We start from the raw sequence: 24682 nt of genomic DNA, 5'->3' as shown, positions 1-24682 counted from the left end.
TTAACCTCTACTCAGTATATATCAGATTATGGGCAATTACAACCTTGAAACATGTATCAACAAGTTTTTGGTACATGCAACAATTTTATGTCTATTCTCTAAAATCTAATGTGCAGCATTTATTAAAAAAACTTTTTTTTGGGGTAACACACAGTTAACACATGTACCACATAAAAAAAATAAAAAATGTTAATACTATAACAAATAAATTTTGTGTATGTACCAGATTTAGATGAAGGTGTATCTATCTAATAGTTAATGAAACAATAAATTGAAAAATTATTTTTATTTTACAAAAAACATGTTAAAAATGTTATGACATTTTTCAACATTTAAGTCATTCCCTTGGCTTTTCCAGCTGTTTCTTTCAAGTGACATCCACCAATTCCATCCGAACATCTGCAATAAAAAAAAATAAAAAAAAAGTTACCTGTGAAATTATTATTCCATTTTAAATCTAACTTCTGGAACATTGATAGTGCTAATATTGATAAGGAGACAACCTATCCTATTGTGGTAATGTTGATAAGGAGATAAACTATAAGCATACATTTCATTTTTTGACTGCCTTAACAATGTATGTAGAAGTCAATAGTTCAATACATTATTACCTGCAATCTTTAGTTATGTCTGCAGTTGTCTATTCCATATTCGTGAAAGTTGTATACAGGTGATAGTTGGCCACATTCTAAAAAAATTACAAAGAAACCTGTATTTTTATACAAAATAAAAACATTACTTTTAAAACAAGGAAGGATCAGTATGGACTGGAATATAAAAAAAAATATATTTCATTGTCCATTGGTCACATCATATCCCTTCCATACAGGAAGGAGAGACGTACGTACGTACGTACGTACGTACGTACGTACACATGTATGTTTGAAAAAAATTTGGGTGTAAAACATATTTTAAACAATAAACAGATGTCGGTAACACTATTTTGGGACAAGAATTTTTTTTCTTTAACATAGGGGATATTTTTATTAAAAAGTGTTATGTGTGAATAATATTGCTTTATTTACACAAAGGTAAAGTGTCATCTGAGTGTAATGTGTAGTGTAAAGTATGTAATCTATGGAGAATGCATACATGCATGTGTGCATCTTTAATATCATGCCTTCTCCTTCTACACTCCACTGGCCCTTGTGTCCTTGAGAAGAACCCAAATCTAAAATACATAAAAAAAAAATATTTAGTACATCTGTATATAAGATTTTAGCAAGGCAAGTAAAAAAAAATTCAGTTTCATTTTTGCATTATTATACATTTGCCATTTACTTCCAGATTTGGATTTTGGATTTGGATTTTCTCTTCCGGGGTACTGCTTCCCTTGCATGTCTTCTCCTTTGTGCTGAATCTTGTTCTGCAAATTTGACAAACAAATTTTTAGAAATTTGATTTAAATTTAATTCACATCATTACTTTTATAGACAATTATACATACCTCGTGGCTGGAAGGTGGATGGATCAAGGGTGTCCACTGTCCCTTACACTACTTCCACAAGATCAGCACTGAGATTTTGCCGCATCTTCTCTTCCCAAGGCTTAAATTTTATGCGCAGTGGCTTGCCACCACCGGTTCCCCTGGAATGACGGTCAACAGCTGCCATCTTCGCCTTCATGGTGCGCTTGCAGTCCCGAAAGCGTTTCTGGCAAACCTCGATTGATCTGACTCGAACACCTACTGCGGACACAGCAGAGGCAATCTGGGCCCAAATCTTGTGCTTATGCTTGAAGGACACCTTCAGAGATGGGCACCCTTCAGTGTCTCGTAATGTTGCAGTACCCCAGCGACAAGGACTTCATTCTCCTCGAGTGTGAAGCTCCTGGATCGTGCAACAGATTGTCCTTCTTCATCAGAATCACTCTCTGTAGTATGTTGCTGCTGGGTGCCTGTGCTGGGTTGCACGCTGCTCACAAACTGTTGTCTTCTTCTTTCTTGTTGCCGCTCCTCAGGTCTCTCTCTCCATTCCTCGCCACTGCTGACAATTTCCTCTTGGGTTCCCTGTGGAGAAGAAGAAGAATCTCTACGCTCCCTATACATGCCTGCTATAATAAATTTAACTTGCAAAAAAAACAAAAACTATTGACTACTTAACAACACTTGCCTAAGGTTACACTACACTAGTATGTAATAAATATACTACTATAATACACTAGTAATTAAAAAAAAATTACACTACACGAGTACTTGACTAAAAAAATATATGCAGTTTTTTTAAAAATAAATTATAATATAATTTTGAAGGGACCGAACTAGGTTCAGTAAAATATATATGTAAACTACAAAGAAGAAAATGCTAACAAACTCAATTATTCAAAATCAGGACAATACTGCAATTGTGAAACTACAGGAAAAAAAAAATCTAACAATACAAATATAAATAAATGTGTGTGTGTGTGTATATATATCATACTTGCCAACTCTCCCGGAATGTCGCATTTTGCGAGAGTCTCCCGGACTCCCGGGAGAGTGTGGCAGTCTCCCGAATTCTGCCCACTTCACTAGGAAGTGCCCACTTCCTAGTGAAGTGGGCAGAATTAGATCCCAAAACGCGATTTTGGCCGCCCCGCCCCCTCACGCCCCCCACCACTGGCTGGCTCCCGGAAGGGAGCTGAAAAAAGTAGGTAAGTATGATATGTATATATATATATATATATATATATATATATATATATATATATGCAGATATATGTGTGTGGTGTGTGAAATGTAGGTGTTAGTGTGGTATGTCTGTAGTATATTGTTGTGTGTATTAGTCAGTAATGTTAAAAAAATAGGATTATAATAAATTGAATTTTTTTTTATAAAAGTTATTTTACTGTGTAGTGTAATGTAGAGTAAACTCACAAATCTAAATATCCAAGATTAGAGCAATGGAGAGCAGTCAGGAGTCACAAGCCACAGCAGTCACCAAATCAGCCAACAGCTATCAGCAAATGACAGTTTGCTGAAGGCTGCATTCATTTTTTTATACTGAAATGGCTGCCTTAACCACTCCTACATTTCAAACTCGCTAGGACCAATAGTTAGAGCGCGAGGAGGTGGATGCATTGTTAACATTTGAATTGAGCGAGTTTTTTAAAAAACGGCCGGTCGAACCGGAAAAAACGAGCGAGGGATTTTTTTTTTTTTTCTCGCGGCGGGGTCATTACAATCCCGCCGTCAATTGAATATGCCCCTATATGTTTGAAAATCTACATGAATACTTTTGTTGCATGAATTATTATGTAGTCTAAATTATACCTTATGAGTTCCCCTGTTGATATATCAGCTTTTTTTTAAATTAGTATTATTGTAAATAAATGGTGTTTATATATATATATATATATATATATATATATATATATATAGCATAGCATTTGATCATGTTAGGACTGACCAGAATGGTAAGACTTTGGCGTGAGTTGGTCAGCTTAAACATATATTGCAATATGTGGAACTAACATTCCCTGTTTTTAATATAGAACAGTACTTGATATAGCATTAATTATGTGTTTGGAGAGTGCAGAGTATCATCATCATCATCATCAACATTTATTTATATAGCGCCAGCAAATTCCGTAGCGCTTTACAATTAGGAACAAACATTAATAAGACAATACTGGGTAATACATACAGACAGAGAGGTAAGAGAACCCTGCTCGAAAGCTTACAATCTATAAGACAATGGGAGTTAGAAACACAAGGGCATGTGCTACATCATATTGCACAATGGACCAGCCAGACTGCAAAGGTAAAAGTACTGAGTGGGCTGTGTGTGTTGCAATGTTGGTCAGAAGGTTGTTGTCTTGCGTAAGCAGTGTAGAGGATGGCAATAGGGTAATCTAGGGAAATTAAGATGATGGTTGAGGAATATCATAACCTTGTCTGAATAGGTGGGTTTTCAGTGAACGCTTGAAGGTTTGAAGACTAGAGGAAAGTCTTACTGTGCGTGGGAGGGAATTCCACAAAGTAGCCCGGAAAAAATCCTGTAACCGAGAATGGGAGGATGTGATGAGAGTGGAGGAGAGACGTAGATCTTGTGCAGAACAGAGGTGTTGAGTAGGGAGATATTTCGAGACAAGTGAGGAAATGTATGTCGTGCAATTTTGTTGATGGCCTTGTATGTTAGTAGAAGAATTTTATCTTGGATTCATTGAAATACAGGCAGCCAATGTAGAGACTGACAGAGTGGCTCAGCAGAGGAATAACGGTTAGTAAGGAAAATCAGTCTAGCCGCTGCGTGCAAAATAGATTGTAGGGTTCAAGTCTGACTTTGGGAAGACCAGTAAGGAGGGAATTGCAATAGTCATTGCGGGAGATGATGAGTGCATGAATTAATGTTTTTGCGGTGTCTAGTGTCAGATATATGCGTATTCTGGAAATGTTCTTTAGGTGTATGTAACATGATTTAGATATAGAGTTGATGTGGGGAATAAACGACAGTTGTGAATCAAGGAGTACACCTAGGCAACGAGCTTGCGGGGTGGGATTTATGGTCATGTTATCGACAGAAATAGAAATGTCAGGCAGGAAGCTTCTTGGGTGGGAATATTATTAATTCAGTTTTTGAAAGATTGAGATTGAGTTGGCGAGAAGACATCCAAGATGAAATGGCAGAAAGACAGTCAATAATGCGAGACAACACAGATGGTGAAAGATCAGGAGAGGATATATAAATTTGTGTATCATCCGCATAGAGATGATACTGAAATCCAAAAGGAGCTTATTAGTTTTCCAAGAGAAGTGGTGTAGATAGAGAATAGCAGAGGACCTAGGACTGAGCCTTGTGGAACTCCAACTGATAAAGGAAGCGGAGCAGAGGTGGATCCAGAGAAATTAACACTGAAAGAGCGATTAGATAGGTAGGATGAGACCCAGGATAGGACAGGCCTTCAAGACCTAGGGATTGCAGCGTTTGTATGAGGAGAGAGTGGTCGACAGTGTCAAATGCAGCAGAGAGATCCAGGAGAATTAGAAGAGAGTATTGGTTATTATTTTTTGATGTGATCAAATCATTGACAACTTTGGTTAGCGCAGTCTCTGTGGAGTGTTGAGAGCGAAAGCCTGACTGAAGAGGATCCAATAGGTTGTTTGCTGTAAGAAAGTGTGTGAGGCTTGTGTAGGCAATTCTCTTGAGAAGCTTGGAGGGGCATGGGAGCTGGGGGATGGGGCGGTAATTTATGTGAGAGTTAGGGTCAGAATTCTGTTTTTTTAGAATGGGAGAAATCACTGCATGCTTGAATATAGATGGAAAAATACCAGTGGAAAGAGATAGATTACAGATTTTAGTTAGAGGGGGAATGAGCACAGAAGACAGGGACATACCCATTTGTGAGGGAATGGGATCAAGAGGACAGGAGGTAGAGTAGGAAGATGAGAAGAGAGTAGAAACTTCCTCTTCATTTGTGGGATCAAATGAAGAGAGAGTGTCAGAGGGTGCTACAAAGGAATTGAGCAGATTGCTTTTCAAGGGAGATACCATTTCAAGCCTGATCTTATCTATTTTGTCCTTGAAATAGGAAGCAAGATCCTGTGCACTGATGTTAGTTGGAGGATTTGGGGCAGGAGGATTCAGAAGAGAGTTAAATGTGTTAAAGAGGTGCTTGGGGACAGAAGCCTGAGCATAGATGAGAGATCGGTAGTATGCTTGTTTAGCAGTGTCCAGAGCATTTCTGTAGGAGTGGTAGATATCAGTATATGTGATGAAATCATTAGAGGCACAAGATTTACGCCAGTGACGTTCTGCTTTACGAGAAAGTTTTTGTAGAGTTCGTGTTACTGTAGTGTGCCATGGTTGGCAACGAATTCTATGCGAAGTATGTAGTGTCGCTGGAGCCACTTGATCCAGTGCAGTTGCTAGGGTTTGATGAAAATGGGGTACTGCCCGATCACGGGAGGAGAATGTAGAAATTGGGGAGAGAAGGTGTTGGAGAGAGGTGGAAAACTGTTGAAAATCAATAGCGTTGATATTCCTGCGGGTACGAGGAGGCTTGGAAGAGTTTGACACTAGGGAGGGTAAAGAAGTGGGGTTGAGCGCGTAGCTAATAAGGTGATGATCCCAGAGGGGGAAAGGAGTGTTAAGGAAATTAGAAACTGAGCATAGTCTAGAGAAAACAAGATCAAGACAGTGGCCATCCTGATGAGTAGCAGATTCAATCCACTGGGAGAGGTCAAGTAAGGAGGTTAGAGAGAGTAGTTTGGAAGCAGCATTGAAACATGGATTAGAAATAGGGATGTTGAAATCACCCATGATGATGGTGGGGATATCAGTAGATAAGAAGTGAGGGAGCCATGCAGAGAAGTGTTCAAGAAATTGTTGGTGTGGACCAGGGGGGCGATAGATGACAGCAACACGCATATAGAATGGGTTAAAAATCCTAACAGCATGTACTTCAAAAGATGTAAATGTGAGTGAAGGGATACATGGTAGAACTGTGATTGTGCACTGTGGGGAGAGAAGTAGTGCAACCTCCCCTCCTTGTCTGCCTCCTGGTCTGGGGGTGTGGGTGAAATGGAGACCATTATGTGAAAGGGCTGCAGGTGAGGCAGTGTCTGAATGAGTGAGCCATGTTTCTGTTATTGCTAGAATGTTGAGGTTGTATGAGAGGAAGAGATCATGTACTGAGGTAAGTTTGTTACAAACAGAGCGTGCATTCCAAAGGCCACATCTAAAGGACTTTGGAAGAGAGGGGAGACAGGTTATGTGTTTGAGGTTTGCCAGATTTCTGTAGTGTTCAGATATATGTGTGTGGGAGAAGTGAGGGGGACCTGGATTAGGTGATATATCACCAGCTAATAGAAGCAGGGAGGAAGAAAGGTAGGAAAGATGATTGTAAGATGTGTGTCCTTTTAGTTTCTGGTGACAGGGTGAGGCTGTTAAAGTTATTGAATTTAAATAGGAAAATAGTTCATGAGTGTTCACTAGAGGTGAGTGAAGTAATGAAGGGGCAATGTGGACAGAGGTTTGTGTTGCAGGAGGGGTGAGGGATGATATAGTCCTAAAGATAATGCCATGAAAAGAGAGAAATAAAAATATTTTGGCAAGCATTGGTACTAGTAGTCAAATAGCAAAAATGAGGAATTAAAGGAATTGCCTAATTGCAATGTCCAGTGTAATCAGATAAGTAGTGCAGAGCTAGGCTGCAGCAAATGTAGTGTATTCCTGGATGTCTGGATAGTATAATGTAATGATGTTGGGAGCCATGTGGGGGAGAGGGTGGAAGTGTTGAATGGAGAGTAATAAAGAGCAGGTAATTGAGTAGCTGAGATTTTGCAGACTCATGAGAGAGGAGATTGGTTGAAAGACAGTATAATTTCTTCCTACTTGTAAAGGGAGACAAAGCTTAAATAGAATTGAAGTACAGTGGTGAGATAGGGGACTGAAATAACTGTAACATGGGTAGGGAGTGGTTGATCAAGTAGTATAGCAGTCTGATTAAACAGAGTGGATTTTGCATTGAAAACAAACTGACAAATAGAACAAACTATCATGAGATGAGAGGAAAATTAGATCAGAGTCCAAAACAGTCCTCATGTTGCATGTAGCTTGTAGCCAGAGTGAGTTGAAAACATCGGAGGTAGAATATGGAATTTCAGATGAATACTGACTGTTGTCCTTGTGAAGCTGAGTTAATAGGCAGAAAGTTCTTCTCCTGTTTCCCCCCTGTTTAACTCCGGTATAACTCTGAATTATGCTGTTTACATTTTTGTTTCACACTTGTATCTATACACTTAGAGCTATACACACTAACTAAGAGTAACCCTGTTTTCTTTTCTATACAATGTGGGCAACCCCCTCTTGCACTCCAGTCTGTACATAGTGAGTGCAGAGGACCTATGTCTGTTTTTGTTTATACAATGTAAGTCCCATGACTCTTGCACCCCATTCTTTACATTAATTAATTCCAACTTGTGTCAGGTGAATCCCAGGTCTCCCATGGCTGCTAGTGCTAGAGAAAGACTTGCCTTTAAAAGCTGTGTGCAGGTAAGCCTTAAGCCCAGATAAAATAGCATAGCATTTGATCATGTTAGGACTGACCAGAATGGGAAGACTTTGGCGTGAGTTGGTCAGCTTAAACATATATTGCAATATGTGGAACTAACATTCCCTGCTTTTAATATAGAACAGTACTTGATATAGCATTAATTATGTGTTTGGAGAGTGCAGAGTATCCCTGTTTTCTTTTCCTATATATACATATATATATATATATATATATATATATATATATATATATATATATACATATATTATAAGGGCACAGTCGTGTATATTAAGGTTGCATCTAATAAACGACATTCTGCCATTGAAAATCTGTGAGAGGGGGGGCATGGTGTTTGAGGGTCTACATTTTAAAACGTATTAAAGCTGTTAAGCTTAAATTTGGCATCCTAATGGAGAACTGTCCATAGGTGCCGCATGACAAATTTTTAGGAAAAAAGAATAAAAAATGACAAGTTAGGAATAATCTGAACTTCAAAATCTCTATGTTTTTTCCTTTTCCTGTTTTGCAAAAGTCGCCGTTTTTCAGTTTTTTTTGGGAGAGAGTAACTCGGTGTACAGGGTGTTTAAAGGCCTGGGGTTTGATTTGTAAGAAAGCTATTAGGGCTGAGGAGTGCCTTTGAGGGTTTAAAATTTTGAGAAACTTACAGTTTTTTTTACAAATTGGTAAAATATACCCCATTTTAAAGATAGGGGGTTTCAAAGAAGTTCATAACGTTGGGCATGTCAGATAGAGGTTTATGCTGGGTGCATACCGATATTGATTTGTAAACTACAGATAAATTAGAGATATTTGTTGACTGTAGGTGGGCTGGTTAGTGTTTTGGGTCTATGGGGGGGGGCACATAGTATCATTTTTAGCCCTGGCACTGCTTTTATTTCAAAGTTTATCCCTCAGTGCGATGCCAGAGGCGGCTGTTAGGGAATCCATTGTAAACCTCCCGACCCCAGATGACATCAGATAATTTATTCACTGCATTGAGCTGGGGGCTGCCATGGCTACTGGATACATACATTGTTAAAGAGCTAGTGACCCGGTACAGAGACACAGGTATGCTGCCAGGATGAGATCTCTACTAAACAAACAGCTGACTTCACTGCTGGGACTGTAATGGAAAATCTTACACTCAATAATAGTAATCATGACGCACACACACTGATTTTGTGAATAATGCGCGTATTTATGTTTAAGAGAATCAGTTCAGATAAAATATGCAACATATTCCTTCCAGCAGATCTCTGTATCCTTGCATCCTGTCTAAAGTTGCTGCCTTTGACGCTTGGTCTGCTTCTGCTACATCTGTGTGGCCAGAGCCTGATTAAGGGGGAACACCAGGACCCCCTCCTATTATGACCCCCCTTCCTGGAGCGACAGGACAGTGGTGTTTGGTTGCTGGTCCCGCCTCCGGGACCAGCCACTTCATTCATGTGGTATCGGATCTAACTATCCATCCCCCCCTTTTACTGTGTGGCTGACTGCAGTGCCTGTAATAGCCAAATATCACATGGGACGCGCACCACGTGACAGAGCTGGAAGAGACAGCAGTGGCTGGACCAAGGTAAGTGTGATGGAGGAGGGGAAATTATTGTAATGTTTGAGGGAGGAGGAGATGAGGATGCAGTGCCGTAACTAGACATTTTAGTGCCCTGAGCGAGACAAGGCACCGGCGCCCCCATCTAAGTGGAGTGACATTTGCCAAGTGGGTGTGGCCAACCTAATGTGGGGGTGTGGCTAGCACTTTACTAAAGGAATTCTGTTACACATATATACACACACACATACATATATACAGTGGTGGGATTCAAATGAATTAGCAACCAGTTCTCTGCCCTAATGACCATTTAAAGTATGCAAAAATATATGCCGAAAAGGTATTCTAATATGCGTTCCACCGACAGGAAGATCGAATGCCGGACTTCCTGTCAGTGGAACGCACATGCGTTCCACTGTGGAAGTTAAAGGCTGTATATACAGAGCCAGGTAGCGGGCGGCTGCTGTGCCCTCTTGGGCTTGCACCCTGGGCGACGGCACTGCCCGCACCACCCTAGTTACGGCTCTGAGGGGATGGATACTGGATATGTTATTGCAACCTGTGAGGAAGGGGGGGTATGGTATTGTAATCTGTGAGGGAGAGGGGGGGTGTGGTATGGTATTGTAACCTGTGAGGGAGAGGGAGGGGTATGGTATTGTAACCTGTGAGAGAGAGGGAGGGAGTAAGGTATTGTAACCTGTGAGGGAGGGGAGGGGGATTGGTACTGTAACATGTGAGGGAGAGGAGGGGGGTATGGTATTGTAACCTGTTAGGGAGAGGGGGGTATGGTATTGTAACCTGCGACGGAGGGGTGGGGGTATGGTATTGTAACCTGTGAGGGAGGGAAGGGGGTATGGTATTGTAACCTGTAAAGGGAGAGGAGGGGGGTATGGTATTGTAACCTGTTAGGGAGAGGGGGGTATGGTATTGTAACCTGTGAGGGAGGGGTGGGGGGTATGGTATTGTAACCTGTGAGGGAGGGGAGGGGGTATGGTATTGTAGCATGTGAGGGAACTGAGGGGGGTATGTTAATATAACATGTGATGGAAGAGAGGGGGGGTCTTAATAAAATTCGGGTGATAGGCAGCCTATTAATTTAATGGAAGAATGTAGGTGGGACTAATTAATGGATGCTATTTTATTTTTGGGGTGATGGTGGGACTATTTAATTTATCAGTGGGGTATATTCGTTTAAGGTGAGGTGAAGTGACCTTTAATTTAATGCTGGGGTGATTTGGGGCTATTAATTAAATTTGGGACGGAGTTTGGGGAGGAGAGCCAATTACTGTGTGTGAATATGACTTGTTTAATGCCGAGGATAGTTGTGGGAAATGGTTATATGAAATGTAAAGGCTATGATTTAGTGCTGGGACTGTTTGGAGAGAGGGAAGAGTTTATTTATTAAATGTGAGTACAATTATTATAAGGCTGGGGTTGGAGTGAGGCCTAACTATTAAACGTAGGTGCTACTGATTTAACGGCGGTGTGGTTGGAGTTTTCTAACTTTCATGTACCCATTTTTTTTCTAAAGGGGGCATCCAACATTCCAGGATTCAGACCCGCAGCAACTGAGTTACAAACAGCAAGGGGAGGACATGATCCCCTCACTAGCCAGTTGATTGTGGCCATGAAGCGGCAGAACGTGCAGACTTTTACCCTCATCATCTGCACATTAACATATTCACATATCTGCTGGTCAGGGCCACTGTCTTTGATGCCCTTGGAGTTGGACTCCATGATGAGAGAGGAGAGAAGCTTAAAGTAGAACATCTCCAACGAGGACTACAGGCAGATTGAGCTTGTCATCATGCAGTCTGAGCCTCACCGGCCCGGGGTCCTGTGGAAATTTTCTGGCTCCTATTACTTTGTCAACACTATAGGTAAGTGCCATTTGGAGTGTGATATACATCCTGCATGTCTCCGCTGCCTGCCAGAACATACATACATACATACATACATACATACATACATGCTGAACCCCACCACTGCCTGCCAGAACATATATACTGCATGTCGCAACTGCCTGCCAGAACATACATACATGCTACACCCAAACACTGCTTGCCAGAATATACATACAAGCATGCTGCACCCCACCACTGCCTGCCAGAACATCCATACATACATACATACATGCCACCACTGCCTACCAGAACACAAATGCATACATGCTGCACCCCACCACTGCCTGCCAGAACATACATACATCCTGTTCCCCACCACTGTCTGCTAGTACATATATAGATGCTGCACCCAGCACTGCCTACCAGAACATACATACATTCTGTACCCTGCCACTGCCTGCCAGAACACACATACATCCTGTTCCCCACCACTGTCTGCTAGTACATATATAGATGCTGCACCCCACCACTGCCTACCAGAACATACTTACAAGCTGCACCTCACCACTGCTTGCCAAAACATACATGCTGCAGCCAACCACTGTCTGCCAGAACACACATACATGCCACCACTGCCTGCCAGAACATAGATATATGTTGCATCCCACCATACTGCCTGCTAGAATATACATACATGCATACGTGTTGCACCCCATCACTGCCTGCCAGAACAAAAACACATGCATACTGAATCCCACCACTGCCTGCCAGAACATTCATACATACAGACAAGCATGCTGCAACCCACCACTGCCTGCCAGATTATACATACATACATGCTGCGCCCCACCACTGTCTGCCAGAACATTCATACATACTGCACCCCCCCACTGCCTTCAAGATCAAACATAATATCTGCTGCATCCCACCACTGCCTGCAAGATCATACATACCTTGTATGTACCTTCTGCACCCCACCACTTCCAGCCAGAACATACATACAAGCTGCACCCAGAGCTGGAAAAAGGCTCTGGGGGGCCCAGGGCACTTTAGACAGGGGGCCCCTAAGGTGTACAATGACTATAATTTTATAGATATACACAGACAATACTGTGTGCACTACTGTTAGTTGCATGTAGCTCTGCCTTCACCAGTAGTATAGTGTGAAGCGGGACATACTTCCCAACTGTCCTTGTATTTAGACCAAATCCTGACTAAGCGGGATAATTGCCCAAATTCGGGACTGCCCCAACAGGTTCAGTACAGTTGACAGACTGCCTGCTCTCTCCTACCTGTTCTTGTCACTTTCATCACCTGTGGCTGCTGGTGTCTTAAACTCAGTTGCTGCTTGTGTAGATCCTGGAATATTTTTGTAAATCTAAAATAGCCCTTGCATTAAATCATTAGCACCTACATTTAATAAAAAAAAACTATTTCCCTCCCCACAATACAGCCCAGCAACAAATTAATAGCATTTACATGTAACAAATAAACCCATTTCACACAACCATTGCTGACATTTAATATTTCATATTGACGTTTAATAAATTAGCCCTCCTTCTCCCCAAAATTAGACCTAAATTGAAAGATAAATTAATAGTCCCAAAACCAGCACAGCATTTAAAAATCCCATCAACTCACCTTAAATGAATTGGCCCCACTATTAAATTAAATATTACACCAACACCTGTAAAAAAGTTCATAGCACCCACCAGCAAAACTAAACCATTAAATTAATAGTCTCTCTCTCAGCAAAACTACACCATTAAATTCTCTCTCTCTCTCAGCAAAACTATACCATCTCTCTCTCAGCAAAACTACACCATTAATCTCTCTCTCTCTCAGCAAAACTACGCCATTAATCTCTCTCTCTCTCTCTCAGCAAAACTACACCATTAATCTCTCTCTCTCTCAGCAAAACTACACCATTAATCTCTCTCTCTCTCTGCAAAACTACACCAGGGGGTAAATCAAGGTCTGATTTTGACAGCGTGTTGAAATCGCGGCAAATCGCAGGTGTTAACCCGCGATTTTAGTAAAAAAAACCTGAAATGTATCAAGCTGCGATTTTGACACTGATCTTCAAAATCACTGGTCATCTCTGGCGATTTGCTGCGATGTAAACACTCCCGAGTTTAGCTAACTCTCCTGTGTTTGGCAAACCCTCCTGTGTTGTAGCAGCGAGTTGTAAACACATCACTGTTACACTGTCCTGTCATACAGCTGCCGGAGCTCTGGCAGCTGTAAAAACTGTAAACAATAGATGAAAGTATTAAAAAAAAAAAGCGTGGGGTCCCCCCACTATTCATGCTTAATCCTAGTGCTGCCTGACTACTACTGGTTACGTGAAAATCGGGGAAAAATTTTGCGTGGGGTCCCCCCGATTTTCACTTAACCAGCACTAGGCAAACCAGCCTGGGTTGGTGGCACTATAGCAGTGGGACACGCAGCAGGGGTCCCCCTGCCATAATGACTAACCAACCCTAGACTGTTCAGCCCTGGGCTGGATTCCTTAGGGAGTGGGGTCCGCCGAAAAAAACGAGCGGGCCCCCCTAGAGTCTCCCAGCCCAGTGCTGATAGCACTAGGGCTCTTCCTACTTCATCAGCCCCTGATGAAGTCACAATCTGTGATGAAACGCATTGGGCCAATTGGAAACATCCACGTAGGAGTCACGCCCCCCAGACGTCACAGGGTCCTTGCCGGCATTCTGGGGCTGAGGACGGCTGGATTCATTGGCACTACGGAGATTTACACATATCGTGCCTTCCCGCGAGTTTTTGAGGGTGGACTTTAAAGAAACCTTTATAGGAATCAACGCTTCTACTCAAATGTGAGTGGTTTTAATAAGATTGTTTTAATAAATTCAGTCATCGCTTTTACACTATGAGCGTTTTTTCTGTCTTTCTCTCCCCATGAATTGAATCTTTTTTGGTGTGGAGGAATTTGAACAACATAAAAGAGTGTCCACGGACATTGACAGATTTTCTATCAAAACTATGTGAACATTCATTCTGACCATCAGTGACATTCACTAAAGGAAGTGGGGTAGGACCTACACTTTAGAGTTTACAGCCATTGTATATTGTATATTGTTTGTACCTTGCTGTAATCCCAGTGTCCCTTCCTCCTGCGCCGACTTCTTTTTGTATTTATTTTGAATCTATTTGTGAGGTTCTATGTTCAGAAAATTGAGATTGTCCCTCAGACTGCAACCTCCCCTGACTGCTAATCCTAACGTAACAATGTTAATTGCTTGTACTCTTTCAAAATACACACATTACATATCCATCAAATTTCACATCAATTGTGATTCAATATTTGCGAAAAAGGGTAACAGGTAAAACAAGTGTATGTGCAAAATGAGCTCTTTCAAACAGAGTGACAAACTAAACAAACATTAAGATTGTGCATGGCTCACATTAAACAACTCACTACCGTATATACTCGAGTATAAGTCGACCCGAATATAAGCCGAGGCACCTAATTATACCACAAAAAACTGGGAAAACTTATTGACTCGAGTATAAGCCTAGGGTAGAGAGAGAGTTTAATGAACAGTGAAGTAAAACATGAAGCTGTGGTCAAAGGGAAGGAAATCTCCCAGACATGGCATGAAGTCCCATTAATCCAAGAGGATGTTTTCCTTTCAGTTAACCATAGGAAAGAGGGCATTATCAGACCTACTCAGAGAACCTGAGGTTGGAGAAATATATGGAGTTTTGTTCTTTTTGCTTTCTCAAGTTTGCTGTCTCCAATTGAAACTCCCCACAAAACAGTTATCTGAGTGAGTGCTCTCACTGTATTGCGTTTTCAGTAGATCATATGAAGTGGAACAAGTGCGTTAATCCCCTCAGTGTGAGGAGAGGCAAAAACATGGAAAGTTCAGCTCAACATAAAGAGCGCACACAGCCCACCCCACATGCCACATTTACTGCTTACCCGGCAGCCATAGGATGTTCTTAGTACACTTGTTTTTTTTATCATGTCAAACTTCAACCCGAGGGGGGAGGGGGAGGGGGATAGGGAGAGAGAGTTCATCCTTTTACTTACCTCCGCAGAGACTAGATCAGTCAGGGTTCGTGTGCGCGGAGACTAGGTCAGTCAGGGTTCCACCTCCGCAGTGGAACGCATGTGCGTTCCAAATGCCGAACTTCCTGTCCACGGACAGGAAGTTCGGCATTTGGAACGCACATGCGTTCCACTGCGGAACTTACGGCAACAAGCACCAAACTATTGTAAGTTGATTTTTTCTTTCTCTTTCTCTTCAGCCCTTAAGCGGAACTTAAGGGCTGAAGCTATGGAGGCAGGCACCACCCTCGTTATGGCCGTGCATTGTGGTCCTGGAGTATCACTCGAATATAAGCCGAGGGGGAGCTTTTCCAGCACAAAAAATGTGCTGAAAAACTCGGCTTATACTCGAGTATATACGGTAATTAAAAATCCAATGCCTTTGGCAAATTCATTTCCAGATCTTAGGTAACAATGTCATATAAAAAATGTGTCCACAGGGTAAAAAGAGAAAAAAAATCAATCCAAATACATAGGGGCATATTCAATTGACGGTGGGATCGCCGAAAATCCCGCACTCCAAAAATATTACCGTTAATACGGTAATATCTCGCTGGATTTCAGCTCGCAGCTCCCTGCAAGCTGAAATCCAGCGAGTAAATTACCGTATTAACGTTTTTTACGCGCAGGATTACTGTATTAACGGTAATATTTTTGGAGCGTGGGAATTTCGGCGATCCTGCCGTCAATTGAATATGCCCCTTAATGTACTGAAAACAGTAAAATTGTTTTCATTTGTAATAAATAGTCTGACATTGGATAATGTTTTCTAATATATCTCTATTTCAAAATATTTACTTTTTCCTTCTGTCTGGTGATTCATTGGAAACAAGGTACAAACAAAGTGGTACATTAGGTACAAAGTGTGCATAACTTCTTCAAGGCCAACATGTCATACGAATAAAAAGTGCTTATACTGATAAATTTTATTTTATTGTTTGTGGACAGACAATGACTTGTTAGCCTTGTACATCCCAGATATGTGTGAGTGTGAAATTTAATATGTTTTCTATATATACTGTATATCTCGTCTCGAATATACAGTAATTCAATTGTGGCGGATGTGTGTACACCTATTCCATCAACAATTATACAGACTATGCATTTTAGATCTTGGGTGCAATTGTCAAGCTACAGTTTAACAAAATGCAGGAAAAACGCTGGAAATTCCCCTGGAAAAAAAGAGGAGGTTGTGAGAGGCGAGATTGCTTCAAATGGCCTAAGATGTCTATGAAAAAGGACCCCAAACCTGTATGCTATTGTGCATGTGGCAATATGGCGTTTGGAAGAGATTTATTTAATTGTGTCTGGAGGTGGTTACATTGAGGATTTTGGAAGTGAGAAGAAAGAGGGAGGAGGAACACCATCATCAGGGTCTGCTAAGGCCCTGCAGAGTGCAGAATGTTTTCAGAGCGTTGTTGGCCTTGGATTCCTTCTCAGATGAAGAGGTTATGAAAATGTTTCACCTTGACCGCACAAACTTCTTGTATCTTTATGAGCAGGTAAGAGATGAATTGGAGCCTTTAAAATCACATTTCAATGCATTGTTTGGGCTGCACATTCATTACAATTTGTGTGCTCACAAGTTGTAGGCATTACAAAGCCAATATTTCAAGACACTTTTATCAAGTGTTAAGTACATTAAAAAGACTGTACATATATTTGCATCCCCAGCTTTGAGAAACAGTGGCATGAGCTAAGGTAAGTATTTTATAGACTGTCAGGACTGTCTCATGTCACGATTACCACTTATCCAACATCGACAAGCCCTGCAAATAAAATCTGAATTTATTACAAACTGATTGGAAAATAAACAGATTTACCTTCAACCCGACGCTGTAGTTCTCCGATTGGATCACCATGCTGACAGCAAGTTATTCCGATTGAACAAGTGTTCGGCACTGCAGCTTGATGTCATTATGACGTCTGTCAATATTAATTCAAAACGGCAATGTCGGGTTAAGTGTTTAAACACTTAACCTGAGGGATCCCCACATTGCCGCTTTAAATTTCTATTGACAGACGTTGCAATGAAGTCAAGCTGCAGTGCCGAACACTTGTCCAATCGGTATAACTTTTTTATTATTTTTTTTTATTATTTTTTTTATTTTTTATTTTTTATATTTTTTATTTTTTTATATTTTTTATTTTTTTATTTTTTTATTTTTTATTTTTATTTTTATTTATTTTTATTTATTTTTGTTCATTTCATATATATACCATGTACATCACCAATTAATATTTATGCAACCAGATCTATTTATATATATTTTTCTATATATGTTCAAACATGCTCTTTTTTGTTTTGCAACTAGTGCACTATCGTTTTCTTTTGTTTTTTTCCATCATGCCTGTTGGATTGTTGTGCAATCACCAGTACTCAGATTTATTCACTAATTACTTAATTACTCCATTGCCTCTTGGCTGATTGGCACATCCGGATCTCTTTAAAAACTGGCTAGGAAGACCAGTTGGACATTACTATCCCTGAGGAAGCCCACTGGCCATTGCCACCGGGCGAAACGCGTTGGAGACTGTCCCTCAACTCAGTTTTATTCAACTTACTAGCATGCTAGCATCTTACATTACCATATACAGACATCCACATTGGAGACCAGCCTGTAGCGTGTATGCGCTCATCCGTAGCGGCACTACCGCTTCCCCTGTTTAGCCTCAACTTTATGAGAAAGAGAGAGACTACGTTGGGGATTAGGAGGACTACATTTGGATCATCACCACCTATATTCTGCTGGGTACCTGTCCATTATTGGAGGCATTTTGATATCCATACATTTAATCTCAACACGAAGATATCCCGCAGCGTGCACACGCTATTTGAGCGGGATCATTTTTTCTTTCAACAAGGAGAGGATTTCCCTTTAGGAACTAGAAGAACTTTCTTCCTCATTCTTGTTTTAATAATTGGCATTCTGCTGGGTGCTTTTTATCATTGAAATCAACGTTATATCTAACCTCATCAGCACAGACTCTGGGACCACTACTAAGTGCCTGTCTGCATTATAGACAGCCAGACATCCCTGCTTCATGTGAGTAACGGCTACCAATTTCATTTTTGCTTGCATTTTTCATCATCACCAACATTTTTATTTTACAACTCTGGACATTATATTTCCTTACATTCCCTTTTTGCGGTTCATACCAATTGTCATTTCATATTTTAGTAGCTTGCAAGTGCACTCTAACCATATTTTCAATCACACTGAGTTTATAGTGTTTTTTACCATTATCATTGTTTTCGGCAGTGTCAATTGATGCATGTTAATTGTTTAACACATCTAAGCTGTCTCGTTCCGGCCGGAGCGTATTGTGGACCTATCCATATTAAATTGATATATCTTTCCTTTACAAGCGCCCAGAACCTGACTATTTTTATACGTATCTAACATTGTTGGGAGTTTAGGGGTCCCCCACACACTCTCAGGTTCGCATTTGGCTGCTTCATATATTTGGAGGAAGCGCAGCCTATCCCTCTTTTTCAACCTAACTTGTTGTCAGCATGGTGATCCAATCGGAGATCTCCAGCGTTGGGTTCAAGGTAAGTCTGTTTATTTTCCAATCGGTTTTTCATAAATTTGGATTTTATTTGTAGGGCTTGTCGATGTCGGATTTTTACTAATCGATCAAGCGTACCCAACCCCTTGAAGGCTATAGAATGCACAGATATTTGTCTGATAACGCCTAACCACTAACATAGATATATACTGGCCTCAACCACTATCAATCTCCGCATGTGCAGATAATCTGTGATGCAAACGTGCATATAATGAGTATATATACCAAAAAGTTTTAGAGGTCTACCATGGCCCTTTACGGTCCCTGCACCCTATATTTGTGCACGTGTGGTTTCATAAAAAAACATATAAAATTGTGAAATGATTTCAAAACACAAACAATTGGCTCTCACACAATGTACTGTTACGGTCTCGATTGATAACAGGTCTCTACGATGCGAATCCTAGGATCTGCACAGTTTAGCGCTATACCAACAGGGCACGGAGTCTAACGAGCAGATGGTGTTCACCAGGAACTGCCGCAAAGCAGTATGGTCTTAGCTGCGTCTGCTCACAGGTCACAGCCCCTGTCAGAGTACTGAGCGAGACCCTCTTGGGAAGAAAGGAGAGCAGAAGGGACTTGATTGGAGTGTAAGCCTTGCAGACGAATAAAGTAGAAAATTGAGAGGAGTGTCAGCTTTGCAGACGAGCAGAGTCGCCGGTACTTGAATAGAATGTCAGATTTGCAGACGTGTATAGTAGCCAGTGCTTGAATAGAGTGTCAGCTTTGCAGACGAGTAGAGTAGCCGGTACTGGAATAGAGTGTCAGCTTTGCAGACAAGTAGACAGGAAACTTAGTAGCCCCTTCTTAGATACCCAAAGGCAACTGAGGAACAGGCACTGAGGGTTTGGAGGAAGTGCCTTTTCTATTTGGCACCAGGATTGCCTGGCCAATAGGAGGGCTGTCATAGATTTCATAAGTTGCGGGTCTGCGGAGTGGACCACCGGGGCCAGGTAAGTTTGCCGGGGGTGGGGTGAGCTGCCCGATACCCCTGCGGGTGACATGTACATCCATAAATTCCACATATCACATAAGACCACAACAATTCTTTCTAAATTATAAATATGAAGCCATAACATAGGTAATCTCAATAAACAATGAACAATAATCCAAAATATGTCTCATTTGATGACTGGATTGGCTGGGTTCTATTCAAGCCTCGTTTACAATATAAAGAGCATTTGAGCATGAATTAAGAAATGAAGGAAAACAAACCTCATTTTCCAAACTAAACTGGATTGGGCACATGAGTTCAAGCCTCATTCCCAGGTCCTTTTTGTATATTGTAGTTAGTTTAATCAATGCCATTCAAGGCTCGTTAGGAAACCGGCCTTGATATGATGTAACAAGCAGATTGGCAAATGGACTGTATAAAGTTTACAGAACAGCACACGGTAATAATAGCCTTGATAAAGACCATGGGCCTGATTCATTACTGATCTTATCTGGCATTTTTTGCGGATTTTACAAAAATCTTCTCTGCGCATGCCCAGAAAAGGGATATAAGAAGGAAAATACGTTGTGTGAGTTGAGAATTTCTTAAGTTAAGATGAAAATTCTTCCTTACTGCACTTAAGAAGTTCTCCAAATACTTAAGAAAAAAGGGTTGGGAATGGAAATGTAATGGGCGGAGCTTGTACTGACTTAAGAAAAGTAGGGGTTATTTGTACTGACTTAAGAAGAGTAGGCATTTACCTCCGGATCCGTAGGATAGTTAAGAAGAAATGCTGAGAGTTTTATCTTAACTTCTTGCTTAAACTTAAGGAAGTTTGGGGTCATGTTTAAGTCCAAAGCAGCTATAGCAGCAGCGCTTAATAGCAGCACTAAACTGTTCAAAAAGCATTGTTCACTTAAAACACTCACAGCTAAATATGCACAACATACATCTTAATACACTTCATTTTTTATTTTTTTTATTTCATATTAATATCAAACATTCAACAAGTACTTTTTTTTATATAAAAAAAACATACATGGTGGATGCACAGTTGTAATAAATTGCAATGTAAAGTGGTTGATGTGTAATTATCTAATAGTTAGTCTATACCATTTTTTGATATTGTAAAGAAATGGCTGATAATATGCTAATAATTATATGAAAGACATACCAGGTTAATTTGTTAAAATTGAATGGATAAATTGTGCGAACTTAAACCAAGCGTACTCTTCTATAAAGGACACCTAGGAAATCAACACAAACATGGGAAGGATATATAAACTCCACAGAGATAAGGCCGTGAGTGAGGACTTGAATTCAAGTCCCCACTGTTGAAAGGTGAATTGTCAAACCACTAAGCCAACATGCATGTGGAAGCAATATGTGAATGATATAGATTAGAATGAAAAGCTGAACATGAACTACTCTCATAACAAGCTATTTTTATTTTAGAATTTGTATTAATGTCATTAATTATATAATAAAATATTATAGCCCTAAATTCTTGGTACATGCACAGTTTAAATATTTGCATATGGGAATTCATTTATGAATAATAATAATAATAATAATAATAATAATAATAATAATAATAATAATAATAATAACAATAATTGGATTTAAAAAAAATTGCGATTTTTTTTTTTTTTTTTTTCCCTCATTTTTTTTTTAGCAATTAGGCTTTTTTTTTGCTTTTATCTGTGGATATTTTCTATTTATTGGGGTTCAAATTATTTGGAACAGCAGAATGGGTCAGGAATTGAACTCACAACCACACTGATGAAAACTGGAATGTCTAACCACTAACCCACCGTGCAGATTGAGCATTACATACATTATATAGACTTTAATGTCAAATACCATGATTGAAACTGCTCTTAGGTAAAAAAAATGTGATTACATAAACCATCAACTAAGCTTATAGTGCTCCAAACAAACATGCAACACAGCACAAGCACTACTAGCAGCATGTAGGTTTAGGGTTAAACAATAAAGAACTACACAAACATTGTCTTGTTCTCCGACATGAAAAATGTGTCATGTGTACTTTTGAATTGTAAATAACTGTGGATGCAAATTAAACGGCTAATAATTCGCAAACATCCATGCACGATACAATGCAAACGCCAAAACATATACTAGCATACACTTCTATAAGTGACACATTGGAATAACCCACAGAAACATGGGGATATACAAAGTCCACAAAGATACAGGCATGATTGTGGGTTCAAACTCATAATCCTACTGGTGCCAGCTCATTTATCTAACCAGTAAGGCATACTTCAGATTGAAACAAGCATACAACACAGTCACTAGTGGCAACCTAAAGTGTTAATGAGCATAATTAAATGAACCATTGCACACACCTTCTTAGTAACAGACATAAAGGATCATGTTTTGTTTAATAAAAAATTTAATATGAAAGTCTATACTAATGCATTTCAGAATAATTTGCAATCAAAATAAACGCCAATATTTTTTAATCAGTATAAAAGTAAACAACAGATTTCTGTAAACAGTGTTGTATAGACCCAGCACCAGATCTCGTCATCTGATGTCACAGTGGCCCAAACATCTGCATATACTTGTCTCATTACAATTCACTATAAAACACTGCTTCATGCACAATTGAAGTTGGTAGGAGTCTATAGTGAAATTCACTGTTGTGAATTTGTAAAGTGGACTTATTTGTATTGAGTTATATTTTAGCTTACCCTTTTTTAGACACTTTAAAAGTTTATGTTTGTAAGATATGTTATGCTCCACAATAACAGTGCAACTTGATTTTCATATGTAATGTGCATTTTAATGTGTGTGTTATTTGTATTATAAATTTTAACCCAATTTTGTTTTTCTTCGGGGTGGGGGTGGGGGGGGGGAAGTGGTGTTGTGAAGCTTTTCAATCTGATATCTACTAAGATGATTCTTATGTGTTTTGGCACTTCCCTAATTTGCATGTTTATTCAACAGATCCCCAGCCACCCTGAAACTGTGAAGGCAGGCCACTTCAGGCGCAAGACTGATTTGCAAGGTAAAAATTTTCCTTAATATGGTTTTTATTGCAATTGCTAAAATTTATTGCAACATGCTAAAAATACAATTATTTGGTGATGAAATTAAAGGCCTGTTTCATTTTTCAAAACATATGCAAATGCATGGACCAGATAGTTTGGACTTAAAAAAATGTTTACCTTTGAAATCTACAATTTTTAAATTGTGTGGTGAGGGCTGCCTCTGCCACTGCTGAGATGAATAAATGTGACTTTTATAGCCATAACACTTAGAAAAATAATGATGAAACTTGATTGTTAGAGTTTAGGTTAAAATAGAGCAAACTAAAGGCTTTCATTGATGTACTATCAGGCCTTATCTGGGACATGTCTGCGTCACCTGAAACATATTCAGTAATTAAGCATAGTCTGTGTTAATCATATATCTGACTGTCACGATAGCCGGATTATGGGAATGGTCCTGATTACTGCTAGAGTGACAGTTACCCCCAGAGAGGTGCGGAGTCTAATGGTGGCGAGGTGTTCACCGGGGACTCCCGCAAGGGAATATGGCCTTAGCTGCTCTCCACCGCAGGTTGCGGTTCTCTAAGGGGCGCAGATCAGCGAATGCGTAGAACCACTGAGAACTTGTTAGCCAGAACAGTAGTAGAGGTGAAGAGATGCACGGCAGAGAGCTGGAGCACTGAGGACCACACAGATGTATAACTCTGGAACAGAACTGATGATGAGCGATGCTCTTCGGTGATTCTACAGGTCTTGATTGTGAGGGAAGCTGAACCAATATGGCGGTGAAGCGATGATCTGCAGAGAGCAATAGCACTGAGATCCACACAGGTGTTATAACACTGTAACAGGACCAATGATGAGCGAAGTTCTGCAGTGATAATGCTGGGAAGCAATGGCCTGCACAGGAAATAGCTGAGTAGAGATGAGCTGCACAGATAATAGCTGAGTAGGGATGAGCTGCACAGATAATAGCTGAGAAGCAGTAAGCAGCACAGGTATTCTGAGCTACACAGGTAATGCTGAAAAGTAGTGAGCTGTACACACAGTCCAGTAATATTTTGTTTCAAAATGCCCTAAGATTGATCGCTTTTTCTCTAATATTTTAAACAGATACAGAAGACAGCCATTATGGGTTCCAGCATGACCTGCTTTGCAACACCTGTACCCAATGGGATAAACCAACATGCATGTGTTTGTATTTTATATTAGTATTTTTTATTTTTTTTTACAAAGGAGTTTGTATTTTCAGTTTGTTTTTATTTTGCTTTCCACTTGATTACTGAAATTGTGTTTATAAATAAATATTTTTTTTTTTATTGCAATGCTTAGTCTCCTGTAACTCTCTGTGCTTTGGACCCTGTTGAACACCCTCTTCTCCTACACATCCTTCACTCCATTGTCCATTTAGACAAAGTTCTCTCCTGGGTCACTTCCTACCTCTGTAACCGCTAGTGTAGTGTACCCACCTCTGGCACATTCAGGGTTGGTGTAATCCTGCAGTCAAATTCTAATGTGGTATATAGGTAACACACTAAAATGAGAGCTCTATTGCTAATTCTCATTGCAGAAAAATACAAATACAAGTGCTATCAGGGTTGGTGTAATTCTGTAGTCAACCCTACTGTGTTATATAGGTAACACACATAAAGGAAAGCTCCATTGCTAATTCTCATTGCAGAAAAATACAAATACTAGTGTTGTCAGGGTTGGTGTGAT

General features: G+C 40.2%; 2 long non-coding RNA genes across 2 annotated transcripts; one reads left to right on the top strand and one right to left on the bottom strand.

The window, feature by feature from the left end:
• Window positions 1-271: 271 nt before the first annotated feature.
• Window positions 272-684, bottom strand: LOC142160353 (uncharacterized). Its single transcript, XR_012693174.1, has 2 exons — window positions 612-684; window positions 272-399 (listed from the first exon to the last, which is right to left on the bottom strand). It is a non-coding gene; the product is annotated as an uncharacterized LOC142160353 (long non-coding RNA).
• An 18254-nt stretch (window positions 685-18938) lies between these two features.
• On the top strand, window positions 18939-24232 carry LOC142160352 (uncharacterized). The gene is made up of 3 exons (XR_012693173.1): window positions 18939-18992; window positions 22920-22980; window positions 24077-24232. It is a non-coding gene; the product is annotated as an uncharacterized LOC142160352 (long non-coding RNA).
• The last annotated feature ends 450 nt before the right edge of the window (window positions 24233-24682 follow it).

The sequence above is a fragment of the Mixophyes fleayi genome, chromosome 6, assembly GCF_038048845.1.
Source record: "Mixophyes fleayi isolate aMixFle1 chromosome 6, aMixFle1.hap1, whole genome shotgun sequence".
Lineage (NCBI taxonomy): Eukaryota > Metazoa > Chordata > Amphibia > Anura > Limnodynastidae > Mixophyes > Mixophyes fleayi.
This window is presented reverse-complemented; position numbering and strand designations above follow the sequence as displayed.